This window comes from Ranitomeya variabilis, chromosome 2, assembly GCF_051348905.1.
Source record: "Ranitomeya variabilis isolate aRanVar5 chromosome 2, aRanVar5.hap1, whole genome shotgun sequence".
Lineage (NCBI taxonomy): Eukaryota > Metazoa > Chordata > Amphibia > Anura > Dendrobatidae > Ranitomeya > Ranitomeya variabilis.
Window position 1 is genome coordinate 632,642,343 of NC_135233.1, and position 21,213 is coordinate 632,663,555.

Genomic DNA, 21,213 nt, shown 5'->3' on the forward strand with positions numbered 1-21,213 from the left:
CGCGCGTTGTGGTCTGTCACCTCCCAGCACCTGGTAATATCTGCACATATTTATGAGCTTTGCTGCTCTCTGGGACCTTAGTATGCACTTTGACAAGGACTGTGGCAGGCTGGCTGCACTTTGTATACTGGACTGATGTATTGCCTTCTATTACTTTGGGAATTTTCCCTTTCAGGCTGTAAACTGTGTATTTGTCTATCTATTGTTGTCACTACTAATATCTCTTATTTTATCTCTGTACCTGACCTTTGTCCCTGTATACATAGCACATTTACCTATGGGTGTCCCCTATTACCGGAAGACGATTGATTTGCTATATACCTACTATTACTATATACCTGTATTTGTGGGGATTACATTATACATATCCCTGGTGCTTTGATAACTCACTGATACTTCTCTTTGTTTTTATTGATATTTTATGAGTGTGCACTTTTGTCAATTCTATAATTCTATAAATCTATAATTCTATAATTGTAACCAGTATAACGGCGCCAACCTGATAGTGTCTGTAGGTTACTCAGTTACTGTTTTGTTTAGTGCGGTATCTCAATTTTTTAACTATTTAAAAAAAATAATGTCAATGCACAAAATAACCAAAACATGATTCTTTTAAGTATTTTATTATCAACACAGAAGAATCAGATAAATGAGCAAGATCAAGTGGCTATTACATAGAATACAGGAATACATTATTTGGTGCATTTCTATCCGTGCTATAGTGAGTCTATAATTGAGAGTAAAAGGTCTCGTCACAGTACGAAGTGTTTCTTTTCTTGATTCTATTACATTGTATAAAAAGCTTGTATTTGCCCGATTCATGATCAACGCTAAATAACTCCCCCGAGGAGCTGCAGACTGGGCTCCTATGGATATAACATGTATCTCACTCACTGATCAGCATGTCCAGACTGTGTTTAGTGTAAAAATGTGTGACATTTCAGAATGACTGTCCAAAAAGGTGTAATGTTATGTTTTGCACAACAGAATAAAACAAGGCACAGTGTGAAGTAAGCTGCAGTCATTATCTGTGTGATCAGGGTGAAATATAGCATAGCATAAAAATGGAGTTTTGTAATCTGGCCCTGGAAACAGTACCTGGGTCAATTGCCCTGTAGTAGACAGAAACTGTATCAACTTGAATGTAAATGTGTGTACATTTATTATAGAAATGATGAAACTAGTGGGGAGGCCTGCAGAATCACCAATGTCTCCGTAGATGTACTTACAAGGGGTTCATATCTTCCTGTGGCCTTCTCTGCAATTCACCTTGAAAAAGCAACAGTTGAAACTTTGAAAGCAGATATAAAAATAGAAAAAAAAATAACAATGTAAAAATAGATCACATACTTTACATTTCTGTATTTCAGAAACTGCATCCCAAAATTTACATTTGGACTATGTTATCTAATATAACTAATACAGAAAACATGCAGCTTATGGTCAGCTCCATTTTATAAAGCCATACCGTAGGGAGCCACTTCACCACAAAGTTAAGAAAGTTAAGAAGTGTTCATAACACATGAATTTTTACACTTTTCTCAAGCTACACCCATAAACGTAAATTTATTTTCCTGGGATTTTATGTGATATTCCATCAAGTAACAAGTATTTGTGAAGTGTAAAGGAAATGATACATGGTTTTCTATTTTTTTTTTTTAACCCTTTTGCCCCCAAGGGTGGTTTGCACGTTAATGACCGGGGCAATTTTTACAATTCTGACCACTGTCCCATTATGAGGTTATAACTCTGGAACGCTTCAACGGATCTTGGCGATTCTGACATTGTTTTCTCGTGACATATTGTACTTCATGATAGTGGTAAAATTCTTCGATATAACTTGCGTTTATTTGTGAAAAAAATGGAAATTTGGCGAAAATTTTGAAAATTTTGCAATTTTCCAACTTTTAATTTTTATGCCCTTAAATCACAGAGATATGACACACAAAATACTTAATAGGTAACATTTCCCACATGTCTACTTTACATGAGCACAATTTAGGAACCAAAATTTTTTTTTGTTAGGGAGTTATAAGGGTTAAAAGTTGACCAGCAATTTCTCATTTTTACAACACCATTTTTTTTTAGTTACCACATCTCATTTGAAGTCATTTTGAGGGGTCTATATGATGGAAAATACCCAAGTGTGACACCATTCTAAAAACTGCACCACTGAAGGTGCTCAAAACCACATTCAAGAAGATTATTAACCCTTCAGGTGTTTCACAGCAATTTTTGGAATGTTTAAAAAAAAAATAACATTTAATTTTTTTTACACAAAATTTATTTCAGCTCCAATTTGTTTTATTTTACCAAGAGTAACAGGAGAAAATGGACCCCAAAAGTTGTTGTACAATTTGTGCTGAGTACGCTGATACCCCATATGTGGGGGTAAACCACTGTTTGGGCGCACCGCAGAGCTCGGAAGCGAAGGAGCGCCATTTGACTTTTCAATGAAAAATTGACTGGAATTGAGATGGAACGCCATGTTGCGTTTGGAGAGCCCCTGATGTGCCTAAACATTGAAACCCCCACAAGTGACACCATTTTGGAAAATAGACCCCTTAAGAAACTTATCTAGATGTGTGGTGAGCACTTTGACCCAACAAGTGCTTCACAGAAGTTTATAATGCAGAGCCGTAAAAATAAAAAATCATATTTTTTCACAAAAAATATCTTTTCGCCCCCAATTTTTTATTTTCCCAAGGGTAAGAGAAGAAATTAGACCACAAAAGTTGTTGTGCAATTTGTCCTGAGTACGCTGATACCCCATATGTGGGGGTAAACCACTGTTTGGGCGCACCGCAGAGCTCGGAAGGGAAGGAGCGCCATTTGACTTTTCAATGCAAAATTGACTGGAATTAAGATGGGACGCCAGGTCGCGTTTGGAGAGCCCCTGATGTGCCTAAACATTAAACCCCCCACAAGTGACACCATTTTGGAAAGTAGACCCCCTAAGGAACTTATCTAGATGTGTTGTGAGAACTTTGAACCCCCAAGTGTTAAACTACAGTTTATAACGCAGAGCCGTGAAAATAAAAAATATTTTTTTCCACAAAAATGATTTTTTAGCCCCCAGTTTTGTATTTTCCCAAGGGTAACAGGAGAAATTGGACCCCAAAAGTTGTTGTCCAATTTGTCCTGAGTATGCTGATACCCCATATGTGGGGGGAACTACTGTTTGGGCGCATGGCAGAGCTCGGAAGGGAAGGAGCGCCATTTGGAATGCAGACTTAGATGGATTGGTCTGCAGGCGTCACGTTGCATTTGCAGAGCCCCTGATGTACCCAAACAGCAGAAACCCCCAAAAGTGACCCCATATTGGAAACTAGACCTCCCAAGGAACTTATCTAGATGTGTTGTGAGAACTTTGAGCCCCCAAGTGTTTCAATACAGTTTACAACGCAGAGCCGTGAAAATAAAAAATCCTTTTTTTTCCTACAAAAATGATTTTTAGCCCCCCAAATTTATATTTTCCCAAGGGTAACAAGAGAACTTGGACCCCAAAAGTTGTTGTCCAATTTGTCCCGAGTACGCTGATGCCCCATATGTTGGGGTAAACCCCTGTTTGGGCGCACGGGAAAGCTCGGAAGGAAAGGAGCACTGTTTTACTTTTTTAATGCAGAATTGGCTGGAATTGAGATCGGACGCCATGTCGCATTTGGAGAGCCCCTGATGTGCCTAAACAGTGGAAACTCCCCAATTCTAACTGAAATCCTAATCCAAACACACCCCTAACCCTAATCCCAACGGTAACCCTAAGCATACCCCTAACCCTGACACACCCCTAACTGTAATCCCAACCCTAATCCCAACCGTAAATGTAATCCTAACACTAACTTTAGCCCCAACCCTAACCCTAACTTTAGCTCCAACCCCAGCCCCAACCCTGACCCTTGCCCTAACCCTAGCCCTCACCCTAACTCTAGCCCTAACCCTAACCCTAGCCCTAACCCTAGCCCTAACCCTAATGGGAAAATGGAAATAAATACATTTTTTTTTAATTTTATTGTTTTTCCCTAACTAAGGGGGTGATGAAGGGGGGTTTGATTTACTTTTATAGAATTTTTTATAGTGGATTTTTATGATTGGCAGTCGTCACACACTAAAAGACGCTTTTTATGGCAAAAAAAGTTTTTGCGTCTCCACATTTTGAGACCTATAATTTTTCCATATTTTGGTCCACAGAGTCATGTGAGGTCTTGTTTTTTGCAGGACGAGTTGACGTTTTTATTGGTAACATTTTCGGACACGTGACAGTTTTTGATCACTTTTTATTCAGATTTTTGTGAGGCAGAATGACAAAAAACTAGCTATTCATGAATTTCTTTTGGGGGAGGCGTTTATACCGTTCCACATTTGGTAAAATTGATAAAGCAGTTTTATTCTTCGGGTCAGTACGATTACAGTGATACCTCATTTATATAATTTTTTTTATGCTTTGGCGCTTTTATACGATAAAAACTATTTTATAGAATAAATAATTATTTTGGCATCGCTTTATTCTGAGGACTATAACTTTTTTATTTTTTCTTTGATGACGCTGTATGGCAGCTCGTTTTTTGCGGGACAAGATGACGTTTTCAGCGGTACCATGGTTATTTATATCCGTCTTTTTGATCGCGTGTTATTCCACTTTTTGTTTGGCGGTATGATAATAAAGCGTTGTTTTTTGCCTCTTTTTTTTCCTACGGTGTTCACTGAAGGGGTTAACTAGTGATATAGTTTTATAGGTGGGGTTGATACGGACGCGGCGATACTAAATATGTGTACTTTTATTGTTGTTTTTTTTATTTAGATAAAGAAATGTATTTATGGGAATAATATATATATTTTTTTCTTTATTTAGGATTTTTTTTTTTTTTTTTTACACATGTGGAAATTTTTTTTTAAACTTTTTTACTTTGTCCCAGGGGGGGACATCACAGATCGCTGATCTGACAGTTTGCACAGCACTGTCAGATCACCGATCTGACTTACAGCACTGCAGGCTTACCAAGCGTCTGCTCTGAGCAGGCACTCGGTAAGCCACCTCCCTCCCTCCAAGACCCGGATGCCGCGGCCATCTTGGATCCGGGCACCTGCAGCGAGGAGGAGGTAAGAGACCCTCGCAGCAATGTGATCACATTGCGTTGCTCCGGGGGTCTCAGGGAAGAACGCAGGGAGCCCCCTCCCTGCGCGATGCTTCCCTGTACCGCCGGCAGTGCCGGGGGTTAATGTGCCGGGGGTGGTCCGTGACCGCTCCTGGCACATAGTGCCGGATGTCAGCTGCGATAGTCTGTCCCCGTGAGCGCCGCCGATCACACTGGACGTACTATCCCGTCGGTGGTCATACTGGCTCACCCCACCTCACCTCGACGGGATAGTACGTCCAACGTCAGAAAGGGGTTAAATATAAATCTGAAAATTGTGAAATCTGAAAAATGGTCCTAAGTGCGTAATTTATTCATAGTATTACTACAGCAGTTCTGTGAAGGCCTCAGAAGTTTGTTTGAGAACATTAGGGATCAAACAGCATCATAAAAAACAAGCAAGAAACCCACCAAGCAGGCCAGGGATGAAGTTACGGAGAAGAGTAAATCAGGGTTAGGTTATAAAAAAAATCCCAGCTCTGAACATCACATGGAGCAGTGCTCGATCCATAATCCAAAAATGAAAGGCATATGGCACAACTGCAAACCTACCAAGACATGGTCACTCACCTAAACTGACATCCCAAACAAGGAGAGCTCTAAATAGAGAAACAGGCAAGAGACCCATGGTCACTCTGGAGGAGCAGCAGAGATCCTGAGCTCAGGCAGGAGAATTTGTCCACAGGACAACTAGTAGGGGGCAGTTAGACTGCTGTATTACTCGCACGAGGATCGCATTGCAATCCTTGGACTGGCTGTTGGCTCTTCCGACCTGAGTGTTACACCTGCATAGAAATACATGTCACGCTCAGGAGAGCTGCCAGCCAGTACAAGCATTGCAATGTGATCCTCGAGCGTGTAATGCGGCAGTCTGACTGCACCCTAAGTTGTGCACTCCAAAAATCTGGCCTTTATGGAAGAGCGGCAAGAAGAAAGCCAGTTCTGAAAGCAAGTCATAAGAAGCCCCATTTGCAGTTTACAAAAAGCAATGCAGGGGACATAGCTAGCTAGAAGGTGCTCTGGTCAATGAATCCAAAGTAAAACTTATTGGGCTAAATGCAAAATGCTATATGTGACGGAAAACTAACACTGCACACTGCAGATCCAGATTGCTTCCGTGCCCCGACACTCTCCAGATGATGCAGAGATAAAGGTGCTTCTGCTTGCAGCATCAAAGAGCAGCCTAAGGCAGCAGCATGGAACACCGCCCACCATGCAGGAAGCCGGGGACATAACAGTGTTGACAAAGGCAAATGTTTGGGGCATACATAGGGTTTCAATTTCCTTAAGACATTAGAAACTTTTTTTTACTACCTTGTTAGAGAAATCCAATTCTTTCTTTTTCTGAACTGATCATTGATTCTCAAAATTCTTAATTCACAGGTAAAATCTGTCTTCAGTTAGAACAGATTTTCCCATTACTGAGATAGATGACAATTGGTGCTCATAAGGTTCTATGGAAGACTGTAACTGACGTTTCAGGAGAAGCAGAGAATGTCTGCTCCTCCCGCAATAGAACTTACAAGCACTAACCGTTATCTTAGAAAAGGGAAAATCTGTTTTCACTAATTTCAGATTTTACCCATTAAATTGAGAGTGAAAAATCAGTCCAGGAGGAGAAAGAAGCAGATTATTTTCATGCGTATTATTGATTTCTAAAATAAAAATGTAACGAACAGTAATTCTTTAAGTGATGTGCATGAAGCCTTAGTTGTAAAAATGTGCTCTATGAACCCTTTCATACTCAAAGATAATAGTGTTTTTTCCTTTTTGAATGCAGTCTCTATATAACATCTTGTCAAGGGTATCATAGTTTAACAATTAATTACTTTTCTTTCTCCTGAAAAATGGAAATGCCAACCTTTTCAGTCGATGCCCCCTCCTCAGATGTAATCTTCAAGCTTTACATCAGCTGTGCCTTGTATGGCCAGTTTCTGTTCAGTTACCTAGTGAAAACAAGAATACTTTAACCCATAAGAATAATACACAGAATAGTCATACATGTTAGATGAGTGTTGGCTGCACACGTAACCTGTGCCGGACTGTATGGGGGTTTCCCGAGGGTCCGCAATCACAGATGTTGGGGGAAAGAAGGATTTTTCATGCTGGTTTTAAAATGGCCAATCCTATCGCAGGAGATAAGCCATCACCAGGAGTGTTAGGCGGTCGCTCTGCCCCGCTCTACAGTGAGAACCCATGCAGACCAGTCTGAGCCAAATATTAGGAATAAACCACTTGGCACTTATTCGTCATTCAGACTTTTTTTTAAAGTCACTTTTCTTTTTTGTCTTGTGGTAGTCATTGCCTTCTTCTGTACCAAATTCCTTAAAATGGCTCATGCGATGCAGTTCATGAATTTTAAACAAGGTAAAAAATGCTCTTTTACAGCACAAGTCGGTAGTGGGAATATGGAGCAGGTTTCACGTTGAGCCCACCACATATAGATAATGGCTGTGACACTCAGCCAGGACCTGCCTCCAACAGCGGCACGTGGAACGCAGCAGAGCCCGCAATTATCAACTTGTTTAATGTCGCTGTCAAATTTGGCGACCTGTGATGCAATCATTGGGCGCCTGTCCTCCCAGAGCTCCTTTGAAATCCTACCTGTGGCCGGGCTTCAAATGAGGCCGCGATTTTTAAATTTTGCAACAATACTGTGACAATTGCAGGTTTAAGTCCCCTAAGGGGACTAATAAAAAATGTAAAAAGTAAAAAAAAGTCTTAAAAATCTGAAAAAAAAAAAGTTTGAATCATCCTCCATTGAAAAAACGACAATAAAAAAAATAAAAAAATACACGTGGTATTGCTGTGTGCAGTAAATTCCAATTTATCAAAATATAAAAATAATGAACCCAATCAGTAAACACCGTAAACAGAAAAACATTAAAAAAATACACATCGAAAGAAATTATGTAAGACGTGATCAAAATGTCAAAGCTACTTCAAAATGTTATCAATGAAAATGTTGTTTCACTCTGCAAAAAATAAACCCTCACTAGTGTGGGCGAGGGTGCTTGTTACTCGAGATTTCTGAGAATGCTCGGGTGTTCTCCTAGTATTTTGGGCGTGCTCATAGATTATGTTTGAATCCCCTCAGCTGCATGATTTGCGGTTGCTAGACAGCCTGAATACATGTGGAGATTCTCTAACAAACAGGCAATCCCTGCATGTGTTCAGGTTGTCTAGCAGCCGCAAATCATGCAGCTGAGGGGATTCAAACATAATCTCTGAGCAAACCGAAATACTCAGAGAACACCCGAGCATGCTCAGAAATTTCGAGTAACAAGCACACTCGCTCATCACTAACCCTCACACAACTCTCTCAACCAAAAAATTGAAGTGTTAGGGGTCAAGGGAAATAGCGTCACAATCAAAAACATTTTTTACATTTTTTTCACCACTAAAATAATTTAAAAAAAACTACAAGTTTGCTATTGCCATAATGAGGAGAATCATATTGTCTGGTCATTTTTACCACACAATGTATGCCGAATTCCCCAAAAAACTGTGCCAGAATTGCTTTTTTTTTTTTGTGATTTCACTGCACTAGGAATTTTTTTCTCGTTATCTAGTACACTAAATGGTAAAATGGTGGTAAAGTGAATGGTGTCATTCAAAAGAACAGCTCATCCCACAAAAAAACAAGCCCTCATACAGCTATATTGACTGAAAAATATAAAAGCTATGGCCCTTGGAAGAAGGGGAGGAAAAAAACAGAAAATGGTCTTGGCGTGAAGGGGTTAAAGAGCTGTAAAATGTGTTTTTATGTAAACAGAAAAATAAAAAAAGCTATGGCTTTGGGAAAAAAAACAAAAATTCAAAAATGGAATTGGCCATGTTGGGAAGGAGCGAACCTTTTGGCTGTTTTTAAAAGGAACCTGTCACCCCCCAGGACATATATGACCTATTAATATGGGCATATAGGTAACAGAAATGTTACACTAGTCCTACCTGTATGCCTTATATTAGCGGTCTTGATGCTGATAAATGTTATATTCTGTCTTGTTGCTAATGACTTCTCCAGTCTTCATTGTAATACTTACCCCCTCCCATCAGCATCAGTTACGACCCTGGAATCCTGCGCCTGCTCCCTGCACTTCCTCAGAAATACGCACCTCATCCTTCCTTCTATGGGCGCAGCACTCAGTGATCATCTGCTCAGGTGCCGTCGATTTCCACTCTAGTTACCTCTGATGTGTGCGCCTATAAGGTGCTCTCTGCACTTCCTCCCTGCATAGTCATTGCCATGAACACATGGTTCCAAGCGATGACTGCTCAGGGGGGAAGTGGGGAGAGCATATTATCGGCGCGCACACCAGAAGGTGAGGTATGTATTTCTGAAGCAGTGCAGGGCGCAAGCACGGCATTCTGGGGCCATAACTCATGTGCATGGGAGGGGGGTAGTATTACATTGAAGACAGGAGGCAGGGATTTCCTCCAGGCACCGCACGCCCCGGAGCCTGGAAGAAATCATTACCATAAAGAAAGAATATAACATTTCTCAGTAACAAGACCATTAATATAAGGCATACAGGTAGGACTAGTATAACATTTCTATTACCTGTATGCCCATATTAACCCCTTTCTGCCATTGGATGGAATAGTATGGCCGATGGCAGAACCCCCGCTTTGATGTGGGCTCTGGCGGTGAGCCCGTATCAAAGCCAGGACATGTCAGCTGTTTTGAACAGCTGATATGTGCCCGCAATAGGTGCGGGCGGAATTGCGATCCGCCTGCACCTATTAACTAGTTAAATGCGGCTGTCAAACTCTAACAGCGGCATTTAACAAGCACTGTTGGCCATCCGGTCAGAAATGCGCGCACCGGTGACCCCGTCACATGATTGGGGGTCATCGATGCGTTAGCATTACAACCAGAGGTCTCCTGCAGACCTCTATGGTTGGCAAAACAAAACCATAAGCGGCCACATCAGTATAGAGGTGCCACAAAGACTAATCCCCATGTGGTTGTCTTCAAGATACACCTAGAGGACACTCCTGATAACATACATATCAACAGAAAAAAATAGGAGTAGTACGTCCAGTTGTATAAAAAGATATAAATGTATTAATAATGAGGTCAATATTTAACCGACATTGGTATATCCTCAAAACAGATCCCATTTTGAAAAAGTGCCTTCCACCATGCCCCCTTGTGACAGCAAGAAGGAGTAATAACTTGAAAGACATGGTAGTGAAGAGCCACGATGTCACAAAAACTCCTAATCCCTTCAAGGTTGGTACACCAAGAACAGTTTTTTTTCCGTGTGGAGATTGCCTGGCGTGCAAAAATTTGAGGCGTGCTACATCCTTCACATCATCTGACGGCCTCAGAGATCATATTACCTGCAATACCTCATATGTGGTGTACTATGCAGTTTGTCCGTGTGGTCTTATATATATTGGACTGACATCACGCGAATTAAGGATTTGCATTCGTGAACACGTCAGGGACATTGAGGCCGCTCGCGATGTGGAGGATGTAAATACTTTAAAATCGATTCCTAAGCATTTACGCCTCAAACACAAATGCAATCCAGCTGGCTTCCAGGCTTGGGGGATTGATAGGATTCCTGCTGGCATAAGGCAAAAAGCATATGCCCGCTCAGAGGGAATGCAGGTGGATTGCGGTACTCAATACCGTGACGCCTGCAGGTCTTAATGAGCAGTTAAGCTTCAGTTCATATTTACGAATCTTAATCCCCGATTTTGTGTTGTGTTTTTGTATTGTGTGTCTTTATTGTTTTAATTACCTTTTATATTTTTTTTAGTTTTTTGAGTGATCAAGTATCTGTACCAACCTGATGTGTGAAGTAATAAAGACCTACTGGGGCCAATCATATGAAATTTGTATCTTCACCATCCCATCATATGGCATTAATTATAAAACTTGTTATGGATAATGCTTATAGTTATATATTATTATATTTGATATTTATATCTATGTATGTTTAACACTATTATATATATTTTTTATGGTAACACTTTCATACACATAATCTGCACTTGCATATCATCATGCTTTAATAATTGTTTTTTTTATTATGAAGTCATTTTTTAAATTCACACTCAGTACACTAATGTAATTTATATACACACTGCTCTCTTTGTTCCATTAGTTAGTTAGCCTATGTATTTCCTCCTATTTCTCTACTAGTCCGGTGAAAGGCAAAACACGCGTCGGTGTCAGCGTGGCACGTGTTCGGACTCCTTTATACTATGGGTAAGCAACTATAATGTGGTGGTGGAACAGGCTACACTGTTTTTGCACGCATTTTTACAATGATCTTTGGAATACATAGGCCTTAACATATTCCACCATTGTGCCTCCTCGTGCATTAAGCACTTTATTTACAGCATAGTATAAACTGGAGTGTTAGTACATTGATAGCCATCACGACCTGATCCTAGCCTGTAATTTTAATGTAATGTGTATGTATTAATAAATTTATATCATTTTATACAACTGGACGTACTACTCCTATTTTTTTCTGTTGATATGTATGTTATCAGGAGTGTCCACTAGGTGTATCTTGAAGTCAACCACATGGGGATTAGTCTTTGTGGCACCTCTATACTGATGTGGCCCTTTATGGTTTTGTTTTACCAACCATAGAGGTCTGCAGGAGACCTCTGGTTGAAACGCTAACGCATCGATGACCCCCGATCATGTGACGGGGGTTACCGATGCGCACATTTCCGTCCGGATAGCCAACAGCGCTTGTTAAATGAAGCTGTCAGAGTTTGACAGCCACATTTAACTAGTTAATAGGTGCGGGCGGATCGCGATTCCACCCACGCCTATTGCAGGCACATATCAGCTGTTGAAAACAGCTGACATGTCCCGGCTTTGATACGGGCTCACCGCCAGAGCCCGCATCAAAGCGGGGGTTCTGCCATCGGCTGTACTATTCCGTCCGATGGCAGAAAGAGGTTAATATGGGCATACAGGTAATAGTAATGTTACACTAGTCCTACCTGTATGCCTTATTTTAATGGTCTTGTTGCTGAGAAATGTTATATTCTTTCTTTATGGTAATGATTTCTTCCAGGCTCCGGGGCGTGCGGTGCCTGGAGGAAATCCCTGCCTCCTGTCTTCAATGTAATACTACTGTTCTGTCCATTCTAAGAAGGACAGTGTGGTTCCAATTAGGCATTAAAATTTACTAACATTAGTGTTTTGGTTTTGCTATGTTATAGCACCATCTAGTGGTGGTTAAATTTATAACCTGTGTTTTTAGTTATAATTAGAGTGTTGCATTATGGAATTGTACCTAGGTATGCTGGGAAAGAGAGACTCCATTACTTTCTGTGTACTGCCTGGGACACACGCGTTCATGTGCTGTGCTGAACTACCTCACTTAGTTTCCATCCTGGTTAAGTTTATCCGGTAAGATTGTTACCTCTGTTCTTGTAATATAGTGTTGTACAGAATGTGATTTACTGTGTAGCAGCCAGCACTTAGGAAATCTATTATCAGTGACTTGCTGTATGTAGTTATATATAGAAGTTGCATCATCCTGTATACTTTTCTATTAGTTGTAAAGTATCAGCTGTGTTATTATTTGGCCCAATACTTATCCATATCATTTGTATTCTTATAGTTTTACCGCATTTTCAATACCTGTTACCAATAAACAAGTTAGACTACAGAGAACAGTCTGCTTATTTGGAGGACAGAAGTGGTTTATGCTGTATGTTGGATCACATACCGTATCAACGTGTATGAAGACAGAACAACTACCCCCTCCCATGCACATCAGTTATGGTCCCGGAATCCCGCAATTGCGCCCTGCACTGTGGCCTTATGCACGACACACTACCGCACCTTGAGAGAGAAAGGCGAAACGTGCGTCGGTGTCAGCGTGGCACGTGTCCAGACTCCTTTATACTATGGGTAAGCAACTATAATGTGGTGGTGGATAGCCATCACTACCTGGTCCTAGTCTGTAATGTTAATGTAATGTCTATGTATTAATACATTTATATCTTTTTATACAATTGGACGTACTACTCCTATTTTTGTCCGTTGATATAGACCTCTAAGGTTGTTGATGCCAGATTACTGTGAGCACCACCCTGTGGTCAGCGCTCATAGAAATGCTGTGATTCAGCTACAAAGGGGCGATCTGAGCATCGCTCCTATGTAGCAGAGCTGATCAGGCTATGCCAGCTTCTACCTTCCAATGGAGGCTATTAAAGCATGGCAAAAGTAAAAAAAAATGTTTTTAAAAATATAAAAAAATAAAAAATATATCAAAGTTCAAATCACCCCCCTTTCGCACTATTAAAAATAAAAATAATGGAACCTACACGTATTTGGTATCACCGCATTCAGAATCGCCTGATCTATCAATAAAAAAAATAATTAACCTGATCGCTAAACAGCGTAGAGAGAAAAAAATAAAAAGCACCAGAATTATGTTTTTTTTGGTTGCCGTGACATTGCATTAAAATGCAATAACGGGCGATCAAAAGAACGTATCTGCACCAAAATGGTATCATTAAAAACGTCAGCTCGGAGCACAAAAAATAAGCTTTTACCCTACCCGAGATCACGAAAAATGGAGACGCTACGGGCATCAGAATATTGTGCAATTTTTTTTTTTTTTTTTAGCAAAGTTTGGTGTATTTGAACTCGTAATGACCTGGAGAATCATAATATCAGGTCACTTTTAGCATTTAGTGAACCTAGCAAAAAAGCCAAACAAAAAACAAGTGTGGGATTGCACCTTTTTTGCAATCTCACAGCACTTGGAATTTTTTTTCCCGTTTTCTAGTACACGACATGGTAAAACCAATGGTGTCGTTAAAAAGTACAACTCGTCCCACAAAAATAAGCCCTCACATGGCCATATTGATGGAAAAATCAAAAAGTTATGGCTCCGGGAAAGAGGGGAGCGAAAAACGAAAAAAGCTCCAGGAGTTAAGAGGTTAAATTGATGTGGTTCCTAAAAAAAATGGTTTTGTAAATTTTATTAAAAAAAATCTGTGTAGGTTTGATTTTTTTTTTAATTGTTTTATTTTGCTTACGGCTAAAGGGGGGTGATTTGAACTTATTTGAACTGTGTCAGTTGTGGTTAGTCCTAATTTCTTGGGGTAGAGCATTCCAGAGGATTGGTGCGACTTGTGAGAAGTCTTGGAGCCGGGACTTGATTATATCTTTTCTTCCTTGCTTGCTTGCACTGCAGCACCTGAAACTACATCTCTGTAAAAATACCACTCCATCAATAAAAAAAAGCAAGAATAATAACCTGGATTGGGACCCTCGTCTCGGTGGGTCCCTGGGCTCTGCACTATGTGCACCTATGACAGATATGTATTTTTTTTTATTGAATAACAAAGGAAGATTTTTTTGTATGTCTAATTTTGGAATACACAGTACTTATTACAGCCACAACTGCTGAAGTTAGGGAGCATATTTATAGATGTTTCATATTGCATATTACTGTAACTTTGATTTGTCTGCAGTGTGATTTCTAGAAGTGTGTTCTAAAAGTGTGAAGATAACAGTAGAATTAAAACCTGAATTGAACCTGAAGGGAACTGAAGGTAACTGGCCAGTCACTGTTAACAATGTTTCTGTTTATTTTCACTCTCACCCCTATAATCCTTCACTTTATGCTACCTCCCCTAATCCCTACACCAAGTAAGGAACTGTTTATCTCTGCTTCAATTCTCCCCATCCATCTCACCTCCTCCTCAGAACTGTTCCTTAACATACAATCCTCTGTCTCCAAGCACAGACAGCCCCCTCATGCCCTCTCCTGCTCCCACCTGCTAACGCTTTCTCTGCTCCTTCTCACTGCTGGTGATATCTCTCCAAATCCTGGTCCTCCTCACCACATTCCCACAGTCATTTCTACCTCCCATCCACGCTCTATCACAAATTTCCGTAACCTCTCTAACCTTATACCCATTCGCCCAGCCCCCACTTCCCCAGTCCCACTAACAGGAGCTCTGTGGAACGCTCACTCTGTCTGCAACAAGCTTTCCTACATCCATGATCTCTTTGTTACTACCAAACTTTCCTTCCTCGCCATCACCGAAACCTGGCTCACCCCTTCCGACACAGCCTCCCCTGCTGCACTCTCTTACGGTGGCTTCCACCTTTCTCACACCCTCCGCTGCAGGAGCAAACATGGCGGAGGAGTTGGTTTTCTCCTGTCAGATAACTGCTCCTTCACCCCAATCCCACTTCCACCCTCTGTTACCCTCCCTTCCTTTGAGGTGCACTCTGTGCGCATCTACTCCCCCTCCAACCTCCAACTGGCTGTCATTTACCGCCCCCCAGGGCCAGCCACCACCTTCTTTGACCACTTCACCACCTGGCTACTTCATTTCCTTTCCGCGGACATCCCCACTATCATCATGGGCGACTTCAACATCCCCATTGACACTTCCCTCTCAGCTGCCACTAAACTTCTATCTCTCACTTCCTCCTTCGGCCTCACTCAATGGTCTTCTGCAGCCACTCACAAAGATGGTCACACACTGGACCTCATCTTCACCCGCTTTTGCTCCCTATCTAACCTTTCTAACTCACCTCTTCCTCTCTCTGACCACAACCTTCTCACATTCTCTTCCCTCTCCACTCCATGTCTACAATCCCCACCCCACAAACTTTCACACCCTCGCAGAAATCTTAAACATCTTGACCTACATTCATTCTCTGAATCCCTCTTCCCTCTCACAGACATAAGTTCTTTACACAATGCAGATGACGCCGCCGCTCTATATAACACCACAATAGCTGTAGCTCTGGAATCTGCTGCCCCACTTACACATACCAAAGCTCGCAAAATCAACAGACAGCCCTGGCACACCAGCCTGAGCAAAGAACTGAGGCGAGCTTCCAGGGCTGCTGAGCGCAGATGGAAAAGATCCCACTCCAACGAGCACTTCATCGCATTCAAAGTCCTTCACTACTTTCAAGACCACACTCACCACAGCTAAACAAACCTACTTTTCATCTCTCATATCCTCCCTGTCTCACAACCCTAAACAGTTATTCAACACCTTCAATTCTCTCCTCCGTCCCCCAGCACCTCCTCCCTCCCCACTTATCTCAGCTGAAGACTTTGCCTCATTTTTCAAGCAGAAGACTGATAACATCAGAGACAGTTTTGGTCAACAACCCCCAGAGCCCTTTCTCCCGACTTCCCACTCCTCCACCTTCAAATCCAACTTCTCCACCATTACAGAAGATCAACTCTCCACTCTACTCTCAAGATCGCATCTCACCACCTGTGCACTTGACCCGCTCCCATCCCACTTCATCCCAAACCTCACCAAAGTCTTCATCCCAACCCTAACCCATCTCTTCAACCTATCACTAACAACTGGTGTTTTCTCCTCAAGCTTTAAACATGCCTCAATCACACCTATCCTCAAAAAGCCTTCTCTTGACCCATGCTCTGAATCTAGCTATCGCCCTATATCACTTCTCCCTTAGGCCTCCAAACTACTGGAACAACACGTCTACCTTGAAATGTCCTCCCATTTCTCTTCTTGCTCCCTCTTTGACCGCTTACAATCTGGCTTCCGGTCACACCACTCCACTGAAACTGCCCTAACTAAGGTCACCAATGACCTCTTAACCGCCAAGAGCAAGCGACACTACTCTGTCCTCCTCCTCCTCGACCTGTCGGCTGCCTTTGACACAGTGGACCATTCCCTATTATTACAGACCCTCTCATCCCTTGGCATCACAGACTTGGCCCTATCCTGGATCTCATCATACCCAACAGACCAGACATTCAGCATCTCCCACTCACACACCACCTCCTCACCTTGCCCCCTATCTGTCGGAGTCCCACAAGGTTCAGTCCTTGGGCCCCTGCTCTTCTCCATTTACACCTTTGGCCTGGGACAGCTCATAGAATCTCATGGCTTCCAGTATCACCTCTATGCTGATGACACACAGATCTACATCTCTGGACCAGATATCACCTCCCCACTAACCAGAATCCATCAATGTCTATCCACTATTTCATCCTTCTTCTCCGCTAGATTTCTGAAACTTAACATGGACAAAACAGAATTCATCATCTTTCCCCCATCTCACGCGACCCCCCCAACGAACCTATCCATTACAGTAAATGGCTGCCCACTCTCCTCAGTCCCACAACCTCGCTGCCTCGGGGTAATCCTTGACGCTGATCTCTCCTTCAAACCACATATCCAAGCCCTTTCCACTTCCTGCCGACTTCAACTCAAAAATATTTCACGAATCCGTACATTCCTCAACCAAGAATCTGCAAAAACCCTAGTCCATGCCCTCATCATCTCTCGCCTTGACTACTGCAACCTCCTGCTCTGTGGCCTCCCCTCTAACACTCTCGCACCCCTCCAATCTATTCTAAACTCTGCTGCCCGACTAATCCACCTGTCCCCCTGCTATTCCCCGGCCTCTCCCCTCTGTCAATCCCTTCACTGGCTCCCCATTGCCCAGAGACTCCAGTACAAAACCCTAACCATGACGTACAAAGCCATCCACAACCTGTCTCCTCCATACATCTGTGACCTCGTTTCCCGGTACTTACCTACACGCAACCTCCGATCCTCACAAGATCTCCTTCTCTACTTCCCTCTTATCTCCTCTTCCCACAATCGTATACAAGATTTCTCTCGCGTATCACCCCTACTCTGGAACCCTCTACCACAACACATCAGACTCTCGCCTACCATCGAAACCTTCAAAAAGAGCCTGAAGACCCACGTCTTCCGACAAGCCTACAACCTGCAGTAACCACCGATCAACCAAACCGCTGCATGACCAGCCCTACCCTCACCTACTGTATTCTCACCCATCCCTTGTAGATTGTGAGCCTTCGCGGGCAGGGTCCTCTCTCCTCCTGTACCAGTTATGACTTGTATTGTTTAAGATTATTGTACTTGTTTTTATTATGTATACCCCTCCTCACATGTAAAGCGCCATGGAATAAATGGCGCTATAACAATAAATAATAATAATAATAATTTACATGTATTTTGGGTTATGTGCCTGCTGATAGATGGCTAAAAGTCACTTAAGGGGAATGTCTCATCAGAAAATGACCTATTTTTAAATCAGGTTTTACTGTCATGTGTATTTTTTTAACAATTTTTTTTTATACCATGATCTGTCATAAAAAGCAAAATGAGAAATCTTGCAATTTTCACATTGGCCACTGGGGATCTAGAACAGTTTGCAGCCGGTTCCTTATTATCAGAGTCAGCAATGACCTCTATACACAGCTGATGACACAGGATCCACCAGGCACACTGTCATATCTGACCCTGCTCTACCTCCCTACACAACCTCAATTGCTTCACTACAAAAGATAGGCCTGAGTCAGTGTAATGCTGCTAATGTACAAGAACCATATTGGCCAGCCTGAAAATTGTAAGACTTATTTTTCAATACAGATTGTGATTTTTTTTTTTTTTTAAAAAAGCCAAATAAAAGAAAAAAATACATTTAGCACAAAATCTTAGGTTAAACAATAGGTCATTTTAAAGACATTTAATACAGTATAATCAGGCTTAAGGTTGTAATAATAATAATAATTTTTGAGATGTTAGTTACGTTTATCAGAAAAGAACCAAATAACCGCTTCAGGAGGGAAGCTGTCTCCTTCGTCACACCGCCATATTGGGACAGAGGATATTTTCAAACTAGTCATTTAGAAGTAAATGATTATACAGTAAATTGTCAAGGAAAGAAAATGGAGATTGCGTGGTACATGAGTCAGAGCATAGTGTGGAGTGTGGTGCCCACGCATGTGCCAGGAGAAGCAAATGATTCTTTTCAGTCTCGCCTCCCATAGGCACCGGCCCTGTGCTGACTGGCTGCAGAAGATCCCCCGCTGTGTCTGTAGAGGGTATGTGTGCTGTGTGAGCTCAGGGAATAACATGGCAGATCGAGTCCTTGTCCCTTCTGTCGGCCTCCAGGTTCCAGCCCATTTCTGTCTGATTTACTATCTCACTGAATGAAGTTATTGCTATTTTGCATGATGTTCTGCCATGGCACTGCCGCCCTATAACGAAGGGCAGATACTGCAGCAGAGCTCAGTAAGCGATTCTGCGCCCCACAAACATTACATGGTCAATATAATATTGCTTTCTTTACCCTCTTAGCTTTGCTCTGAGAAGCACGAATACCAGTAATCATGGCATTCAGGTCAGCCATATCATTCTGTTCCTGCCCTTTAACTTACACATCACACCAAGAGGTTTATTTTTCCATCTGTGACATGGCGATATAAGTGTAATATACTATATTTGTGATTTAGAAATTATTAATAGTGTTAGTTTTATAAAACGTGCAGTGTACATATTTTTGCACAGAACTATACGTGGGTGTGAATGTGTGTATGGAACAAGTGGCTCAATTATCCATTGCTTTACAGCATTACAAATAGCGACATCTAATGGCCAAAAGCTAGTACAGCTGCTAAAAAACATGATCCCCCCATGCATTTTTTAAATTCTAGGCTTCAGTATTACAATGTTATTATTAATTTCAAAGAGATTACACAAAAATATGTTATTGGTAGTGAGACATACTATAACACTGGTCTACAAAAAAAAAATAAAAAATTCTGGCATGGACTTTAAGAACAGTTTTAGACTAATTTGAGGGTGCTGAATTCAAATCTGATCTTATAATTTCTCTATCACATCACGATTTTGCGCTACAGGTATATAGCCCATTTTCATGAATTCCATGATAAATATAAGTAGTGTATGAAAAGTGCCAGTTTATACGGTTCACTAAGGTAAATTTAGTTTTCATTTAGTCTCCCAATAAATGTGAGAATATCTTTGTTTTCTTTGAACATGCATAATTCCCATTTGTTATGATAACACCCTTGTTTTCTGTGCTACTGGGACAGTAGAGCTACAGCAGAGCATTGGGTGAAAACTGAATGGCCTCAGCGACAGAGTTTGGCATCTAGCGATAAGAATGTCATCCATGATCCTCTAGTGGATAGGAAGAACATTGTCTTTCCTCCCTTACACATAAAACTTGGATTGATGAAGCAGTTCGTCAAAGCTCTCAATCACAGTGGAGAATGCTTTAACTATGTATGTTCAACTTTTCCTGGTCTTAGTGAAGAGAAGAAAAAGGCTGGAATATTTGATGGACCTCAAATAAGAACACTTATGAGAGACCCAAATTTTATCACATCAATGAATGAGACAGAAGAAAGAGCTTGGAATGCATTTTGTAATGTGGTGCAGAATTTTCTAGGGAATAAGAAAGCAGACAACTATGAAGAGATTGTGGAAGAGCTTCTAATGAGTCTGTGAAATCTTGGATGTAGAATGAGTATCAAGATTCACTATTTACACAGCCATTTGGACTTTTTCAAGAGAACCTTGGGGATGTGAGCGAGGAACAAGGGGAGCGTTTTCATCAGGACATTAAAACAATGGAAGAACGGTATCAAGGCCGGTGGGACTCACATATGATGGCTGACTATTGCTGGAGCTTGATGAGAGACAACCCAGAAGCTGTACATCACAGATCAGCCAAGAAAAGAAAGTTCAAATAACTGCCATTTGCCATTCATCTGTGTGCCATATATATGTGTTTTTATATTTTGTAGTTTCATTCTGTAAGTATATTTGATTTGCTGTACATAAGACTTCGTAATCTTTGTTATTCCTTGATTAAAAATATACAAAATGTAGTAACGAAAATCATGTGTTTTTATCATAAAACATTAGGAGTAATTTTCATCAAAAATTGAAAATATCTCGAAATCCTGATGTGATAGCCAAAAACGGAGTTCATATTCGTAATCAGCAGCCAAAATTGACTTAAAATATGTTTTAAAACCTTTTGCCAGAAAAATTGTGTTGACCAGTGTAATTATTTATTCTTTCTAATGATTTTCTTGTTGATCGCAAAAAAATGTGGGACTTGATTGTGCAAAAATAGAAAAAGAATTGTAGACGTAAATTTATAAGAACAGCTTTACTTAGCAAGTTTCTAGCACCTATTAAATCCGATGTTGTTGTAACGAGCCAAGCGATTGTCTGCAGTGGTCACGTACTGTATGCTTGACATCACCTCTGCAGACTGTCAAGA

At 41.3% G+C, this 21,213-nt stretch overlaps 1 protein-coding gene across 1 annotated transcript in view; it reads right to left on the minus strand.

The window, feature by feature from the left end:
• Positions 1-7,060: 7,060 nt before the first annotated feature.
• Positions 7,061-21,213, minus strand: part of SCAF8 (SR-related CTD associated factor 8) — a 386,393-nt gene continuing 372,240 nt past the window's right edge. Inside the window, exon 22 of the mRNA XM_077289078.1 lies at positions 7,061-7,078. The gene's annotated coding sequence lies outside the window, so the exon portion shown is untranslated. The remainder of the gene's footprint in view (positions 7,079-21,213) is intronic.